This window comes from Sminthopsis crassicaudata, chromosome 2, assembly GCF_048593235.1.
Source record: "Sminthopsis crassicaudata isolate SCR6 chromosome 2, ASM4859323v1, whole genome shotgun sequence".
In the NCBI taxonomy this organism is placed as follows: Eukaryota; Metazoa; Chordata; class Mammalia; order Dasyuromorphia; family Dasyuridae; genus Sminthopsis; species Sminthopsis crassicaudata.
Window position 1 is genome coordinate 586,457,194 of NC_133618.1, and position 16,815 is coordinate 586,474,008.

Genomic DNA, 16,815 nt, shown 5'->3' on the forward strand with positions numbered 1-16,815 from the left:
AATAGAAAAATTGTGTGAGGATCCACTGTGATAGACTTCATTCTTCTCAGCAGTGTAATGATCCAAGATAATTTCAATAGACTTGGGATGGAAAATTCCATCTGCATTCAGAGGGAAAACTATGGATACTGAATGAGACTCAAAGCACATTATTTTCTTCCTTCCTCCTTCCTTTTTTCCCTCCCATTCTAACTTCCTCCCTTCCTTCCTTTCTTCTTTCCTTCCTTTTTTCTTTCCTTCTCTCCCTTCCTCCTTTCCTGTCTTGGCCCCTTCCTTCTTCCTTTTCTCTCTTCCTCCCTTCCTTTCTTCATTCCTTTCTTCTTCTTCCAACTGAAAATGACTCAATAACAAAAAGTTGTAGAGAAATTGTTGTCCTACCTTTAAAGAGGGAATTTTCTCATTCAGGGAGTTCCTTATGCTAATGAAATGACAGCTTTAGTCTTTCTCCAGTTGTGTTACTGAGCCAAAATGTATCATTAAATCAGTACTTGCTTATTGGGTACTTCTCTGTGCTTACCAACAAATATTGCTAGTTTCTCTTTAAATGAATTGCAGTCATAAATTTTTAAAGCTGAAAGGAACTTAGAGTATAGTTTAACTTCATATTTTAGATTGACTTTGGGACTTAGTGACTGGAAACAAAATCCCAAGACTCACTCCTAAGTGAGTATTTTTTCCCCAAGCCTATCATGTTGCTTCAATGAACTTCTTAGATTTTGCTTTTTAATCAAATTCGATGCTAAGAGCTTAGAATTTGTCTATGGACCTGGATGCAAATTCTGGCCCCTTACATTCCCTTGGGCAAGTCATTCATCTCTCTAGGTTTTACTTTCCTTTCTAAAATGAGAGATACAGTCTCAGAGGACCTTTAAGGTTTCCAACTTTAAAACTCTGATCCTTTGCTGTTATCAGTTTCCATGTTAGTTGGATAAATTATCTTGCTGCCTCCTTTTTGCTGCTGGAAAAAAAATAACTCCAAAGTAGCAAAAAATAATTTATAAAATCAATGCAGTGATTTGCTATGTTTGATGTCATAGAGCCAGTTGAGTAAGAAAATTTCAGCTATCACTTATATGGCTCTTTTTATATATGACTCTAGTTTAACTGAATTACCAAACCAATTCTTTATTTCTCTCTTAGTTGCATAATAGGTAAGAAGAGTCTTTTAAAATAAGAATGGGTGTTTATATTATTATTAAGGAAGCAAAATATACTTTTATGAATTGGCAAATGGATAAGGGGGTAGTGAAGTCATATAGCCTTCTGAATGGAGATACTTCATCATTTTTCAGTGTCCTGTTATGGGAACATTTATTTAAAATGTTGCTGTTAGTGGAAATGTGACCCTAAAATTTATTAATGTATTCAGATTTCTAAAGCTTCTGCAATTACAATTAACCTGGAAAACTGTTTTTTATTTTAAAAGCATATATTTTGAATAATATTCTGTAGCAAATATGTTTCTAGAACTTTAGTTTTTATCATGTATTTTTATTATACAGTATATAGAAGTACTTTCCTTTCTTTTGGTTTTGGGACAAAGGATTATTAAATTAACTTAATGAAATATGTAAAAACAATAGGCAAAGGTGATAATAGGTGGGGAGGAGCTTTTGAAGAATATGATAAAGCTCTCAGTTTTATAGAATGGTCTCCAGAACTTATAGTACAAATTTATTGTAGTAACTTCTACACTTTTATTGTGAATAAAATGAGAGAGTACTCAATTTCCAAGAAAATAATTAGGATTCGTTCCTGATATGTTAGTTAAAAAAAAAATGAATATTCCTTTTCATGTTTTAGTCATTTTAAGAACATTAACTTTTTTGTTCTTAACTAGTGTTCTTAATTACAATGATTAACATCAGATTAATGAATAAAACACAAGTTTTTTAGCCCTGTAATACACATTTAGAGTTGGAAAGGACATTAGAGATCCTCTAGTCCATGTCTTTTGTTTTACACATGAAGAAACTAGGTGTAGTTTCTTCTAGATGGATGAAGAAGAGGTCTAAAGGGGTTAAGTGATTTATAGGTAGTAAATAGCAGAGCTGGGGTGAAGACCGAGGTCTCTGAGTGTAAAACCAATGTTCTTCCCTCTTTATAATGCTATTTTTATGTTCATGACTTTTTAGGATCTGATTCTTCATTTCAGTATCAATTCATTTTATAACTCTTAGTGCTTCTTATGCTCTAAAAAATTGGACTCTACTGTTTCCTGATCTTATGCTGATTTTTGCATGTGTATGAATAGTTCACTGTGCCTAGAAGAGATACTCTTAACAAGAGGTCTGTGAATTTAATATTTTTTTCTGATAATTATATTTTGGCATAATTGGTTCCTTTTGTAGTCCTGGGTATTTTATTTTATGAATTTAAAAGCACTATTAGAAGAGATTGTTAGGCTTCACTAGTTGCCAAAGAGAGTCCATGATGAAAAAATTAAAAAATTATATTTCTGCTTTTTGACATCATTTCTCTACTTTAAGTTTCAGTTTAAGTACTGCTACTTGCATGATGGTCTTTTCCATTTTTGCTTTACAATTGCTTCTCCCTCTTTGAATCTCTCAAGCAGATGTGATTTTTCTCATATATTATTAGGTCATTTCATTACCTGTATTTTATAATTGTGTATATGTTTTGTCTCTTGGTATATATTTGAAGCTTCTTGATGTCCTGTCTTTTCCTCTTCCCTTTTCCTTTGCCCTCCTCCTTCCTGCCTTTTCCGCTTCTCTTCTCCTTTTCCCTCCTCCTACCTTCCTCCTTGCCTTTTCCTTTCTGAATATTTACAAGACTGTTATTTCATTAGTTCCTAGTTAGAAAACTCCTATAATAAATACAAATCAGCAGCTGTTCTTCAGTTTAGAGTTTTTCACAGGGATCTGAAATGTCCTTGTTTGTTCTCAAAGAGATCTGTGGAACATTGACATTTAAAAAAAAAAAAAAAGTTTTCCAAAATTTTATTTCTTTGTATTTCTTTGTCTATTTATTTATGTTATTTATTAGTAAAGCTTTTTATTTACAAAGCATATGCATGAGCAATTTTTCCAACATTGATCCTTATATAACCTTTTGTTTCAAATGTTCCCCTCCTTCCCCTAGCTGGCAAGTATACAGTTTAAATATGTTGAAATACATGTTAAATACAGTATATGTATACATATTTATACAGTTAATCTTATTGTGCAAGAAAAATCAGATCAAGAAGGAAGAAAAAGAAAAACTGAAGAGCATTGCCACTTTTAACTGATTTGCGAGGGCTCTTAGAGCCAGTATGAGTCAGAGGATGGGTTTTTCCAAGGAAATGATATAAAAATATAATTCTGGACTAAGAACATAGTCTTTAAAGTGTTTTTTAACATGTTTATTTTTATATAGCTTGCTTATTTTGGGTTTTCTGTTATTGATTTGATTTTACTATATTTGTAAGTGTTTTTATTAAATGTTATGGAGCCAAGACAGTGCTGAATGCTATAGAGTTATAAAAATTAGTTGATCTAGACCTAGTCTTCAGAGAACTTTTAGTTAAATTATATAGATTTTAATTATTCAGGATGTTTTAAGAATGAGATAATGCCATTTAGTTCTTTATATAATATAGTCTTAATTTTTCATAGTGAAAAAGTATCTGAGAGTATACTGAGAAGAAAAAAAGGAATATAAATCTTAGAAATAGAGATAAGTTCATCCAAAAGTCAAGGCTGTTACTGGTGTGTAAGTTGGCAAGGATTTTAAATCTTAAGGATTTATTCCAGGACCCAAACTGCTGTAGCGATTACTTTCTAGTTTACCTTTTGTTAATTGTTTTTTAAACTACAAAAAATTATGAATTTGGGAGGGGGTTAGAAAGTTATATATATCTTTCTGCTTATATCTTACATATATATATATATATATATATATCTTTCTGCTATCTCTTATGATATGGTTCTTGAAAGCTGTTTTGTTCTAGTGGATTCTATCAAATTAGAGAGGCTTCAAGTCATTATCCTGCTAACAAATATTTTTGTCATTAGAAGAGTAGCTTAGCCAAATAAGTTAGAGAGTCATATCAATTACATTTATTTTGACCAAAGAAGAGAAAAGTGGCTATTAACTATTATGCTAAATCCTGGATATTACCTTTTAGAAAAAGCAAGATAACCCTTATTTCTTTTTTTGAATAGTTTTTTTTTATTTTTCCAAATATATTTAAAGATATATTTCACCATTCATTTTTGTAAAACTTTGTGTTCCAAATTTTTCTCTTATCTCCCCCATTCCCAAGATAGCAAGCAGTCTGATATAGGTTAAACATGTACAATTCTTTTAAATATTTCCATGTTTGCCATGTGCAGGAAAAATCAAATCAAAAGGAACAAACCACAAGAAAAACCACAGGCAAACAACAACATAAACATAAAAATACCATGCTTTGATCCATGTTCACTCTCCATAGCTTGCTCTCTGGATGCAGATGGCATTTTCTATCCTAAGTTTATTGGAATGCCTTTAAATTACCACATTGTTGAAAAGAGTCAAGTCCATCACAGTTGATCATCTTCTTGTTGCCATGTACAATGTTCCCTTGGTTCTTTACACTTCATTCAGCATCAGTTCATGTAAGTCTTTCTAGGCTTTTCTGAAATTAGCCTAGTCATTTCTTATAGAACAATAATATCCCATTACATTAATATAGCATAACTTATTCAGCCATTCCCCAGTTGATGGGCATCCACTCAAGTTCCTTGCCATTACAGAAAAAGCTGCTACAAACATTTTTATACATGTGGGTGGATCCTTTTCCTTCTTAACCAACCCCGGAAGGTACTTACTTTTTAATTGTGGGAGAAAATACATATATGAGGATTTAGCTATGGGATGAATGGAAATGGAAATATTCAGTGGTACTTAGAGACAAGACAGATGGTAATATACCTTCTTTAGAGTTATTTATATTGATTAAAAACATAACTATTTCTTATGTTCAATCACAAGACAATGTCAAATATTTTGGTGGTGAAAACTTTCTTTTTAGTATCCTTGGTAGTTGTGTATTCAGAAGGATAAAAAATATAGAGATATACAGAAGGTTGTTGTGAATACGTGTTCCTACAAAATTTGCTCCTCTGGCTTTTGCTGCAGGGATGAGGCTACAGGAAAGATTCCTTAATTTGAAGAATACTGATATTTCTGTGGCTCCTGGGCAAAAGATTCTGAGTTGTATATAACAAAATATGGAGAGAGATAGTGACATTGATTTTGTCTGCTGCTTCAACTAGACATGGCATATATGTTTTCCCACATTTCCCACATAAAATTAGAGTATTGGAAGAAAGGATCTCTGATGTCCCTTCCATTGATAAAACTGTCCTCTTGGATGAATGGATGTCCATCAGTTGGAGAATGGTTGGGTAAATTGTGGTGTATGAAGGTTGTGGAATATTATTGCTCTGTAAGAAATGACCAGCAGGAGGAATACAGAGAGGCTTGGAGAGACTTAAATCAACTGATGCTGAGTGAAATGAGCAGAACCAGAAGATCACTGTACACTTCAACAATACTGTATGAGGATGTATTCTGATGGAGTTGGAAATCTTCAACATAAAGAAGATCCAACTCACTTCCAGTTGATCAATGATGGACAGAGGTAGCTACACCCAGAGAAGAAACACTGGGAAGTGAATGTAAATTGTTAGCACTAATATCTGTCTGCCCAGGTTGTATGTACCTTCGGATTCTAATGTTTATTGTGCAACAAGAAAATGATATTCACACACATGTATTGTACCTAGACTATATTGTAACACATGTAAAATGTATGGGATTGCCTGTCATTGGGGGGAGGGAATAGAGGGAGGAGGGGATAATTTGGAAAAATGAATACAAGGGATAATATTATAAAAATATACATATAATAAAAAATTAAAAAACAAAACAAAACAAAAAAAAAACTGTCCTCTTGACATTTTGAAGACATTGAGATGTGGTTTTTATGGCATTTGATGTAAGTATTTAAAAGGTAGAAGTCCTGAATTTAAAAAAAAGAAGAAAAGTATTTAAAGAAGAAAAGGAGACAATTTTGTGTCTCTTTTCTGACTACCAATTTCCATTTTACTTCATGTGAAAGACTGCTATTATTTTTGCTTATCAGCTTAATTCAGGTCAACAAACATTGTGCTTTCTGTGCCCCAGAAACTAAAACTGCAATTAGACACTGCTCTCAAGAAGCTTAGAATCTAAAGAAAGGAGGAGTGAAGGGAAAAAAAACAAAATCATGCAAAACATCCACTAAAGCAAGATATTAAAGAAAGCTTGTTGGAAAAAATAGTACTTGAACTGGGCCTTTTAGGAAGGTAGAAGTACTTCATTTAATAAAATGTAGAGTAGTCAGATGAAGGATGATATTAAGCATGGAGAGATAATAAAGGTGGAGATTATTCCTTTTTGTCCTGAAAACAACTTAGAGTCAGACATGGTGTAGTGTCCAAACTTTTTAAACTTTAAACTTAAACAGTATGGAGTTGGAGATCCCATATTGCTTGCATGAATATGGAGTTACAAAATTATTATTTATTATCAGTAAGTGTCTGATTTATATACCTGTCCTATATAACCAGGATCGTATAAAAATTTCTTGGATGAAAAGGGATTGTGAGTAGAAAAAGTTTAAGAAACCCAGGTATAGAACAACAGAATGTGGATTTGGAATCTGAAATTGGGTTCGCCATTTACATATGTGACCTTGGTCAAGTCTCATCTTTGGGCTTCAACGTCCTTAGTTGATCTCAGATCTTATATAACTCTAATTTTTTAATAGTCTCAAGGTTAGGTGGCTTGGTTGCTTACTTTTCCTGCTTGTAGGGTAGAATGGAATGTTAATCTATATTTAACCCTGTTTTATATCTGCAATCTCCTTCCTTCCCTTCCCTTGTCACCTCCTTCTGTACCTTCCCCCAACTTTCAGCAACCCAATTTTAAGACAGTGAGCCACAGCTTGATTGCAACAGCTTAGCTCAATGTAGTACATAGGCAGTGGTCCCAGATTAAATTTTAAAGATCTGTCTTTGAATGTTTAAGAGTTATTAATAAAATAAAAATTACAGTTTATCATTCCTTCAGCTATAGAAATCTTGAAGTTAAAAAGGAACTTCCTAGGCCTAGCATGTTAGAATCTGTGAAACCAAACAGCTCAAAAATCACTTTCTCGGTTTGAATTCTCAGCATGCAATTAAAGGTACACATGCAGAACAACCTATCCATGATTTTGTAACATTATTCTTTGTTTACTTGGACAAATATTGGTTCATTGAGTTATGTAGGTTTTCTTAATTATTTGTATGTCACGTTTCTAATGTCACAAATGTGCAATTTCCTGATTTCAATAGAAATAGAAAAAGTCTTTACATATTGGGGAGCAAACACCTCATGATGGCATATGAGTTTTCTGAAAATTCTAATTTTGTATTTTATCATTGGTGAAAAAATAGCTATCACATTATTTTTTTGAGATGAGAGATTTATTTTGTTAATTTTGAGAATGCCTGCTAAATACTCAAGTTTGAATAATTATAGTTAGTTATTCTTTCTAGTAAAAGTAGTATACCATGAAAAAAGTATTTGGTCGAGCTGACAGTGCAAGCAGTAGCATACTTTTTTTCTACCAAGATAGCTATCATAAGTGTTTTATGTATCATTCCCATTGACATTTAGTCACACAAGATAAAAAAAAATATGGTACTCGAGGGTCAAAATTTATTAAAATTTTAATTGCTTCATCAAGGACATTCTTAAGTGAAACTTTTGTTTTAAATTGTGATGAAAATTACAGTGACTACTAGTACAGTTTGCTGTTACTTCCTTGATTTGTGCTAAAGCATTTCCCATTAGTGATTTATAGAATTCTTTAATGTGATTATGAATACTTTGAAGTTTTCCTTTTGAGAGCTATTTGATTTTGTCCTTTAACCAGTGATCTCTTGGGGAATAGCTATTAGGAATGTGTGTATGTTTTATGTGTGTACATGTTAATTGTTTATGTAACTTGAATACCAATCCTTAAATCAGTCATTTCATTCAAAAAAAATTTTCCCCTGTTCAATCACTTCTCTTCTTATCCTAAGTGCATTACTTTTTTTTCTGTGCAGAAGCTCAGTTTTATGTAATCAAAATGATTTAATTTATCTTTTGTAATTTTTCTATCTCTTATTTGATTGATTATATTTCCTACCAGTAGTTATAAGATGTATATAATCTCATTCTCTTTTAAATTTTTAATAGGATAATCTTTAATATTAACATCCCAACAATTAAAAAGTTCCTTTGTATAACTAAAACCAGTTTAGCCAAGATTAGAAAGAAAGCAGAAACTTGAGGAAAAAATTTTATACAGAATTTCTTAGATAAAGATCTCATATTTCAAATATAGGGAACTTGGTCAAATTTATAAGAATAGAAGTTATTTCTCAATTGATAAAGTAGACAAAGATACGAACAGTTTCCATATGTGAAGAAGGCAATTTTCAGATATGAAAAATCAAAGCTATATCTAGTCATATAAAAATATTCTAAATCATTATTGGTTAAAGAAATGCAAATGAAATATTTTTGAGATATCAGAGTTTGGCTAAAATGGTAGAAAGAGAAAATGACAAATATTGGAAGGGATGTGACATTAATACATTGTTGGTGGAACTGTGAACTGGATCAACTCTTTTGGAGAGCAATCTGGAATTATGCCTAAGCAGTTATGAAACTGTATACCAGCAGTATACTGATTAGATCTTTTCTAAAGATAGATGAGGGAAAAAGGAAAATAGCATCTCTTCTTTTTTGATTTCTCCCTTTTTAAAGAAATATTTCTATTTTTCAAAATATATGTAAAGGTATTTTTCAGCATTCACCTTTGCACAACTTTGTGTTCCAAATTTTTCTCCTTCCCTCCCCAGATAGCAAGCAATCCAATATAGGTTAAATATGTACATTTCTTCTAAACATATTTCCACATTTATCATGCTGCACAAGAAAAATCAGATTAAGGGGCAGCTAGGTGGCGCAGTGGATAGAGCACCAGCCTTGAATTCAGGAGGACCTGAGTTCAAATCTGGTCTCAGACACTTAACACTTCCTAGCTGTGTGATCCTGGGCAAGTCACTTAACCCCAGCCTCAAAAAAAAAGAAAGGGGAAAACAAAAAAGAAAAGATTAAAAGGGAAAAAAGTGAGGGGAGGGGGGGGGACAAGGAAACAAAACCAAAAAAGGTGAAAATACTATGTTGTAATCCACATTCAGTCCCCATAGTCCTTTTTCTGGATGCAGATCCATCCACAAATTTATTGTAATTGGCTTGAATCACCTCATTGTTGAAAAGAGCCAAGTCCATTATAGTTAATGTAGTTATATAATCTTGTTGTTGCTATGTACAGTGTTCTCTTGGTTCTTCTCACTGTACTTAGCATCAGTTCATGTAAGTTTCTCCTGGCCTTTTTGAAATCATGCTAGTGATCATTTCTTATAGAATAATAATATTCCATTACATTCATATACCATTACTTATTCAGCCATTTCCAACTGATAGATAGGCATCTACTCAGTTTCCAGTTCCTTGCCACTCCAAAAAGAACTACTGCATTTTTTGCATACATGGGTTCTTTTTCCTTTTTTGGGGGAATCTCCTTCTGATACAGACCCAAAAGAGACTCTGCTGGATCAGAGGATGCACAGTTTGATAGCTCTTTGGCCATAGTTCCAAATTGTTCTCCAGAATGGTTGGATCAGTTCACAACTCCCATCAACAATGCAGTAACAGTTTTCCCACATCCCCTCCAACATTTATCATTATCTTTTCCTGACATTTTAGCCAATCTGAGAGGTGTGAATTGGTAACTCAGAGTTGTCTTAATTTGCATTTCTCTAATCAGTTAACTTATTTATGTGTTCTAAAATATTTATATTAACTCTCTGTTGGGGGTAAAGGATTGTAAATAAAGTGGATACCCATGGATTGGGGAATAACTAAACAACTTGTGTTATATTATTGTGATGGAATACTACTGTACTGTAAGAAATGAGGAACAGGTCGATTTTAGAGAAATATGAAAAGATTTATATGAAATAAATGAAAAGTGAAATGAGCAGAACCAAGAAAGCATTATATAGAGTAACATTGTCTGAAGAATAACTGAATAACTAAATCATTTCTGAGTTATCAATATTAAAACCAAATAGAAAGGACCTATAAAGGAAGGTACTATCTATCTACCTCCAGAGAAAGCACTGATAAATACAAGTATGCTTAGTATATTTTTATATATCTATACATAGACATAGGTATATACATATACACCTAGACACACATGCACACATGTATATATTAATATCTTTTATATGTATATACTTTATACTTCTACACAAAGATTATTTTTGAGTTGATTTTTTTTACATTTCAGGAAGCAAAAGAGCCTTAGAACACTGGTGGCACATACCTACACTTACTAAAATTTTACCTTGTTTACATGTGCCATTCAATTACTATGCTGTATTAATATATTAGAACAAATTCAAATGTTAATTTAATATTTGTTGATTTTAACCTTTGTTTTCTTTGAAAAAACTAACAATTTTTGGGGAAGTTGTCCTTATAAATTGCCAGTCATTTTGATTATTGCTTTTTACACATCCAACAGTTTGGAAAACTCTGGACTAAGATATTTAGAAACAGATTGTTGGAGATTATTAAGGCACTGTTACTGGTGAAAGAAGGTATTCTTTGCCTCAATTGCTACTTAGCCTTAATCACTGAATAGGTCTCAATCAAATTGAGACCTGTTGAAGACTTTAGCTTAAAAAGGCCAGGGTCTCACATTTCATCCAGGGGCTTCTCCAGTTATCTTGATCTGGACCCAGATGGCTCTGGAGGGGAAAGTGAGGCTGGTGACTTGCATAGCTCTCCCTCATTTAAATTAAGTTCATTTGCATATCATGGTATTAGTTAGTTCCTTGATGCTTTGGTTCTCTTAGAGAATGGACAAACAACAACAACAGCAGCAACAATCTGTCAAATGATGGCCTTATCTAGTTTGGGGCTCTGATGGAGAGAGGAAGGTAGTCCAGAACTTAAAATGTAAACCGCTCCCCCCCTTCAAAAAAAAATAAAAAAAGATCCCATTGTATTTATTGGTACTGTATTGTAGAATATGGTGTAATGTGCTGGTTTAAGCTACCAGGTTAGGTTTATACTAGGAATGAAATGTTTGAAAATAAGGAAGATGTATTATAATTACAATTTAACATGTTAATATAAATAAGAAAAAACATATGATGATATCATGAGATACTGAAAAGTCTTTTGATAAAATCCAGTATTTACCTTTGCTAAAAAACAAAGCACTTGAAAGTATAGGAATAAATTGGTTTTTTTCTAGTAGAGAATGTATCTGAAAAAAAAAAAAACTTTCCAAAACCTTTCTATATAACACATATATAAAAACTTTTTATGTAATACATAAAACTTACAATAGAGAGGTTAGCAACCTTTCCAGAAGATCAAAAATAAAGCAAAGATGCCTATTATCAACACTGCTATTTGATTTACTAATTGAAATGCTAGCTATGATAATTAGAAAAGAAAGAGAAATTGAAGGAATAAACATAGATAAGGAAGAAATAATTGTATTTTTTGATATATAATGATTTATTTAAACCCTAAAAAATAATCTAAAAATTTATTGAAACAATAAATTCACAGTCCCAAGATACAAAATATATTCACAAATTATTACCATTCCTATATATTGCCAACAAAAACCTGCAGAAGGAGCTAGAAAGAGAAATTTCATTAAAAATAAGTGTAGAGGGAGTCTTCTTTTTTAAAATCTAGGCACACCCGTGAATCCAACTACAAAATACTGCAGAAATAACTGACTCTGCAAGGAGAGACATTAATTTCTCATAGGAAGATTGAATCAATATAATAAAAGTGACAACCCTACCAAAATTAATTTTCTTATTTAGTGCCATACCAATTAAAAGTAGTAAAGGATTACTTCATAGAGTTAGAAAGAATAAAGAGACATCAACTCCCCACAGCCCACCTGGTTTTGTATGTTAGGGAGCTAAAAATAGCTTTAACATTTTAAAATACAGTAAAATCTTATTTAGAAAAGATAAAACCTTTTATTTTAAAAGGAAGTACGAAAACAAGTGGAGGCCAGATCAAACAATCATATGCAGAGACCTCTGTTTTAGATCTATGAGTGCAGGAAGATTTCATGACTAAAAAAGTTATACAAAGAATTTCATAAGATAAAATGGGACAGTTTAGATTATGTGCAATTTTAAAAGTTTTACACACATATCTAATTCAGTTAAAATTAGGAGGGAAGTTGGCAGAGGGGATTTAGGATTGTAAAAGTAGAAAATGTCCTGATTTTCAGAAAAAGAAAGGGGATCCAATCTGAAAATTATGTATCAGCGAATTTGGCTTAGAACTTAGGGGAAATTTTATTTTTAGAATATATTCTTTAAGGGATTGTAACATGCCCTCCTGGCAGTTACAATTACCAGTCTGTCCTAGGCCCAACAGAGTACCTTTAACCACTGATCTTTGCAATGTCAACTCTACCCGGCTCGCCTCCTCTGAGGCCTTCAAAGCTCTCTGGCCATGATTTCTTGAATCTATAGTTTAATAACTGGTAGCACACTCAAGGACAGCCATGTGTAATCTTAAAAACCTTTATTATACCTACTCACATAATGCCCTGACTTGTTAACTTTTTACCTCTAATGGCTCCATCACCTTGGCTCAGCTATCCCAGGCTAGGGAGCCAGGTTAAAGAGCGCCAGGTTAAAGAGAGCGACTGCTTGTCTGCAGTGGGCTTATAAAGGGCCTGTGAGGTCACACACACAGCCAACCAGCGAGAGAGCCATCACCCATTACGAAGCTATGTCAATATGGCCAAGATCCCAACCACAGGGCAGTCCTATATCCACAGAGAATACTTCTGGGCCACTCAAATCTCCTGTTGAGCTGTGCTCCCCCATTTAAAGAGCCCTTACAAGGGATGACTTGTGAACATTTAGAAATGGAACAGTGACTATTAAGTGCCAATATTCCTTCATTAATAAAGACCATGACAAACTGGCTTCATCTTATTTGACAGAGTTGATAGACTGCTATTATTATTATCTCCCCTTTCCTACACTTCTCCCCCAATTTTGCTTCATCTTGAGATTTTATAAACATGTTTTCTTTCAAGTCATTGATAAAACTGTGGAATACCAAAAGATTATGGGCAGATTTTCTGGGTCAAACAGCCTGTAAACATTTATCAGCATCTACTGAGTACCAGGCACTGAGTACCAATAATAATTGCTGATACAAATACAAAAATCAAGTATTTCTTGTCCCCATGTAACGTACATTCTTTAGGAGGAGACAACATGGGGTTAGTAGAAATTTAAATATATTCAGAATTGGTTGAATGATTATACTCAAAGAAGTAGTGAATTGGCTAGTAAACTCCAATGGCTGTTTCCCCCAGGTTCAAATAAAACTTTTTTTGTTTGGCATTTAAAGACTTAAAAAGTTTTTCCAATCTCCCTTTTCAATCTTATAATTTGTTTTTCTTGATATCATCTGGCAATTTCCTTTAACTAACCATTCCATCTCCAATCTCCATGTTTTGCATAGTGTGTCCCTTGTGAACGCACATCCTTATCTTCCTTGTAGGATTCCTAGTTTTCTTCAGCTCAACTTCTACCTTCTAAAAGAAACTTTTTCTGATTTCCCTGAACTTCTAGTGCCTTCCCTTCAGAATAAGTTACCTTGTATTTTACATTATAATTATGTATGTGTTGTCTCTTCCTAGACAATGTAAATTCCTTGAGAACAAGGAACTGAAAAGATTTCAGCAGGCTAGAACAATGAGGCTATTTTAATGAGATTATACTTATTTCTATTAAATTTCTAGTACTATACTTGGATTCAAAATATAGCTCCATAGAGTCAGATGATCTGCAGATTTATATATCTAAGCCTTAGTTTCTCTTTTGATCGCCATTCCAAATCAATTGCCTATTGGATTTTTTAAAAACTGGATGTTCCTTTCATAAACATATCAGACTCAATTTGATAAAAACAGAACCATCCTCTCCAAATCTGCTCATCTTCTAAACTCCTCTTTATGTTGAGGACAGCATTATCTTTTCAGTCATCTAGATGAATAATGTTATTCTTGATCCCTCACTCTATACATCTAATAAGTTGCCAAATCCTATTTTTACCTCTCCATCTTTCTAGTATTTTCCCTTCTCTCTACTTAGTATTGCATTTATTAAGCACTTTGTGGTAATCACTCTGTGTGTGTTTGTGTGTGTGTGTGTATATGTGTGTGTATATATATATATATATATATATATATATATATATATATGTGCATATGAAAGTACTGTTCACAACCCTAGTGCAGATTTTGTCACTTCTCCCTTAGACTATTGTTAACCTCTTATTGGATCTTCTTACTACACCTCCTCTCCCTAGTTCACTTCTACATAGCTGCTGAAGTGATCAACTATGATAACCTTCTTTGCTCAATAAATTTGTCTGTAACATGCTATTGTCTCCAGAAGCTGCCTATGCTCTCTGGGAGGAGATCTTCTGTGTTAACTCAAATCTCTCGGGCAGATTCTTCTTCCAGTAGAGAGCCGTTGTCTCCAGACATTTGCCATCAACTCTGGTCCAAAGAAGTGATTTCCCTTCCTGCAGAGAGCCGCCTCAAGTCTGGTCTAGAGCAGAGACTCCCGTCTTTCCTCCAGAGCTGCCCTCTTTTATCCTCCCAGAGAATGGGCGTGGGATAATGAATGCAAGGGCTTCTGGGAAAAATTACTTCAGTCAATGAACTTGCTCCTCCTAAGCATGCAAGCTCTTCCCCAGGAATTCACAAGTAAAACACCCAGTAAAGGCTGGAACTAGAGAATTGTCAAGTACCGACTTAGCACTTAGTAAGAACCTAATATCTCATTATCTCATTAGCACTTGGTAAGAACCTAACACTTGTCTAGCCTTATTATTACATTACTATTCTTTCTGCATCCTGTAGTCTAAAGTAGTCTGCTCATTGATACTCAGACTCATACTTTCTCTTGTTTGCAATGTAAATGCATGAAATCCATTTTCCCCTTACCTCCAGGTCTTAGAATCCCTGGTTTCCTTCAAGTTCCACATTCTACATAAAGCCTATACCAGTCACTCAAATTACTAGTTCCTCTCCTTTTAAAATTACCTTGTTTTTATATGGTATTTAGCTCACTCCTTCTGTCCCTTCCCCTTTCTCCCTTCTCTTTCTCTTCTTTCTCCTTTTCTTCTCTCTCTCCTATTTTCCCTCTCCTGAAAGGATGTAAGTTTCTAGAAGTTATTTTACTTTTTTCTATTTCCAGTACTTTGAAAATAGTTAGAAATTTAATAAATGCTTGATGATTGATTATTATGTAACATCCTTATTAATATTAATAGTACTAGCTATCTTCCTCACAAATCCAGCCACATAAATTTGCAAATTATACTATTACATATATATATACATAAACATATAATATATACAAATTATACTAATCCAAAGTATAATTTCCATTTATCCTTGCCCCCCTTTGAATCTCCTTGTGTGAACTGGGTCTTCCTTTTCTTTTCTAACTCTAAAAATTCTTTGATTATATGACTACACTGAACTACACTTTACTGAGATTTTTTTTTTTTTTTTTCCATTACAGGCTGAATCATTTGGGTCAAATAAAAGAATCAAGGAAGTGATTCCATTTCTGGTATTATAATACAAAATTGCTATTATATTTTTTGAATGCTCCATAAATTCTCCACACTATCTTCTTATTCTTTTATTAGTATAGCTATCTTTCTTAGTAGTTATTAACATTATTTTAGAAGTAATAACAATTCATGTCTAATATTCATTTTTCAGGAGGGAGCTGGGGAAAGGGTGGGAAATTGCAAACCAAATATTTGAAGTCATTTAACCTTGGGAATAGTTGCTTTTGTTTATTGTGAGCTTTGTTGGTTTTCATTAGATTTGGGGTTACAAAGGAGAAATAGTGTTTCTGGGAAAGTATTTTGTTGCTGCTTTTATGCCAAAATGACATATTTGCATATTGCTTATGAAGTAGTTTTTACTAAATTTTATTTTCACTTTACCTAGATGACAGATTAGAGGATATTTAAGATTTAATAAAGTATATTCCCAACACATATACTGTTTTATAAAATTTTAGTGAATTACATCTAGTTTTATGAAGCTATAGAGAAAAAAAAAACTTTTGTCTTCTTGTTCAGTATATACAATAAATACTTTCTCAGATTGTTCAGGTATTTGGGAAAGAAAAGTATCTTTTATTCATCTGGATGATAAAGCAATAAAAATTTGTGAGTGAAAGGTTAATTTTATGTCATGGATTCATTTTACATTACTCAGCTGCTTACCAAATGTAATTTTTTTGTCTTGTTCTTAGCTGTCATTTAACAGATTTAACCATTCTGATTTAAAAAAAAAAAAAAAAAAAAACAACAAAACAAAACAAACAAAAAAAAAACACCAAACGACTACTAATATAATTTTCTTAACTTGAACCTAAAATGTGTAATGAATTTAATCTTACTGTATAACCGTAATTCTTTGTTCTAATAATATGAAACCATAACAAGTAAAATAGTTCATTTTAACTATGTTTTTTTTCCAGTGGAACCTATGAGCCCAGAACTGCTGCTTTGGGCTAGCTACAATCTTTCTCATATTTGTTCCCACTTAGAGAGAGTCTCTTTTGAGAACATGAG

At 32.8% G+C, this 16,815-nt stretch overlaps 1 protein-coding gene across 3 annotated transcripts in view; it reads left to right on the top strand.

Annotated features, from left to right (window-relative positions):
• The window catches only part of SHOC2 (SHOC2 leucine rich repeat scaffold protein), a 158,835-nt gene that overhangs the window by 40,913 nt on the left and 101,107 nt on the right, over positions 1-16,815 (top strand). The window contains exon 2 of one of the 3 annotated variants that reach the window (XM_074295576.1): positions 15,744-15,794. The exons of the other annotated variants lie outside the window; for them this stretch is intronic. The gene's annotated coding sequence lies outside the window, so the exon portion shown is untranslated. The remainder of the gene's footprint in view (positions 1-15,743; positions 15,795-16,815) is intronic. 3 annotated transcript variants of the gene reach the window in all.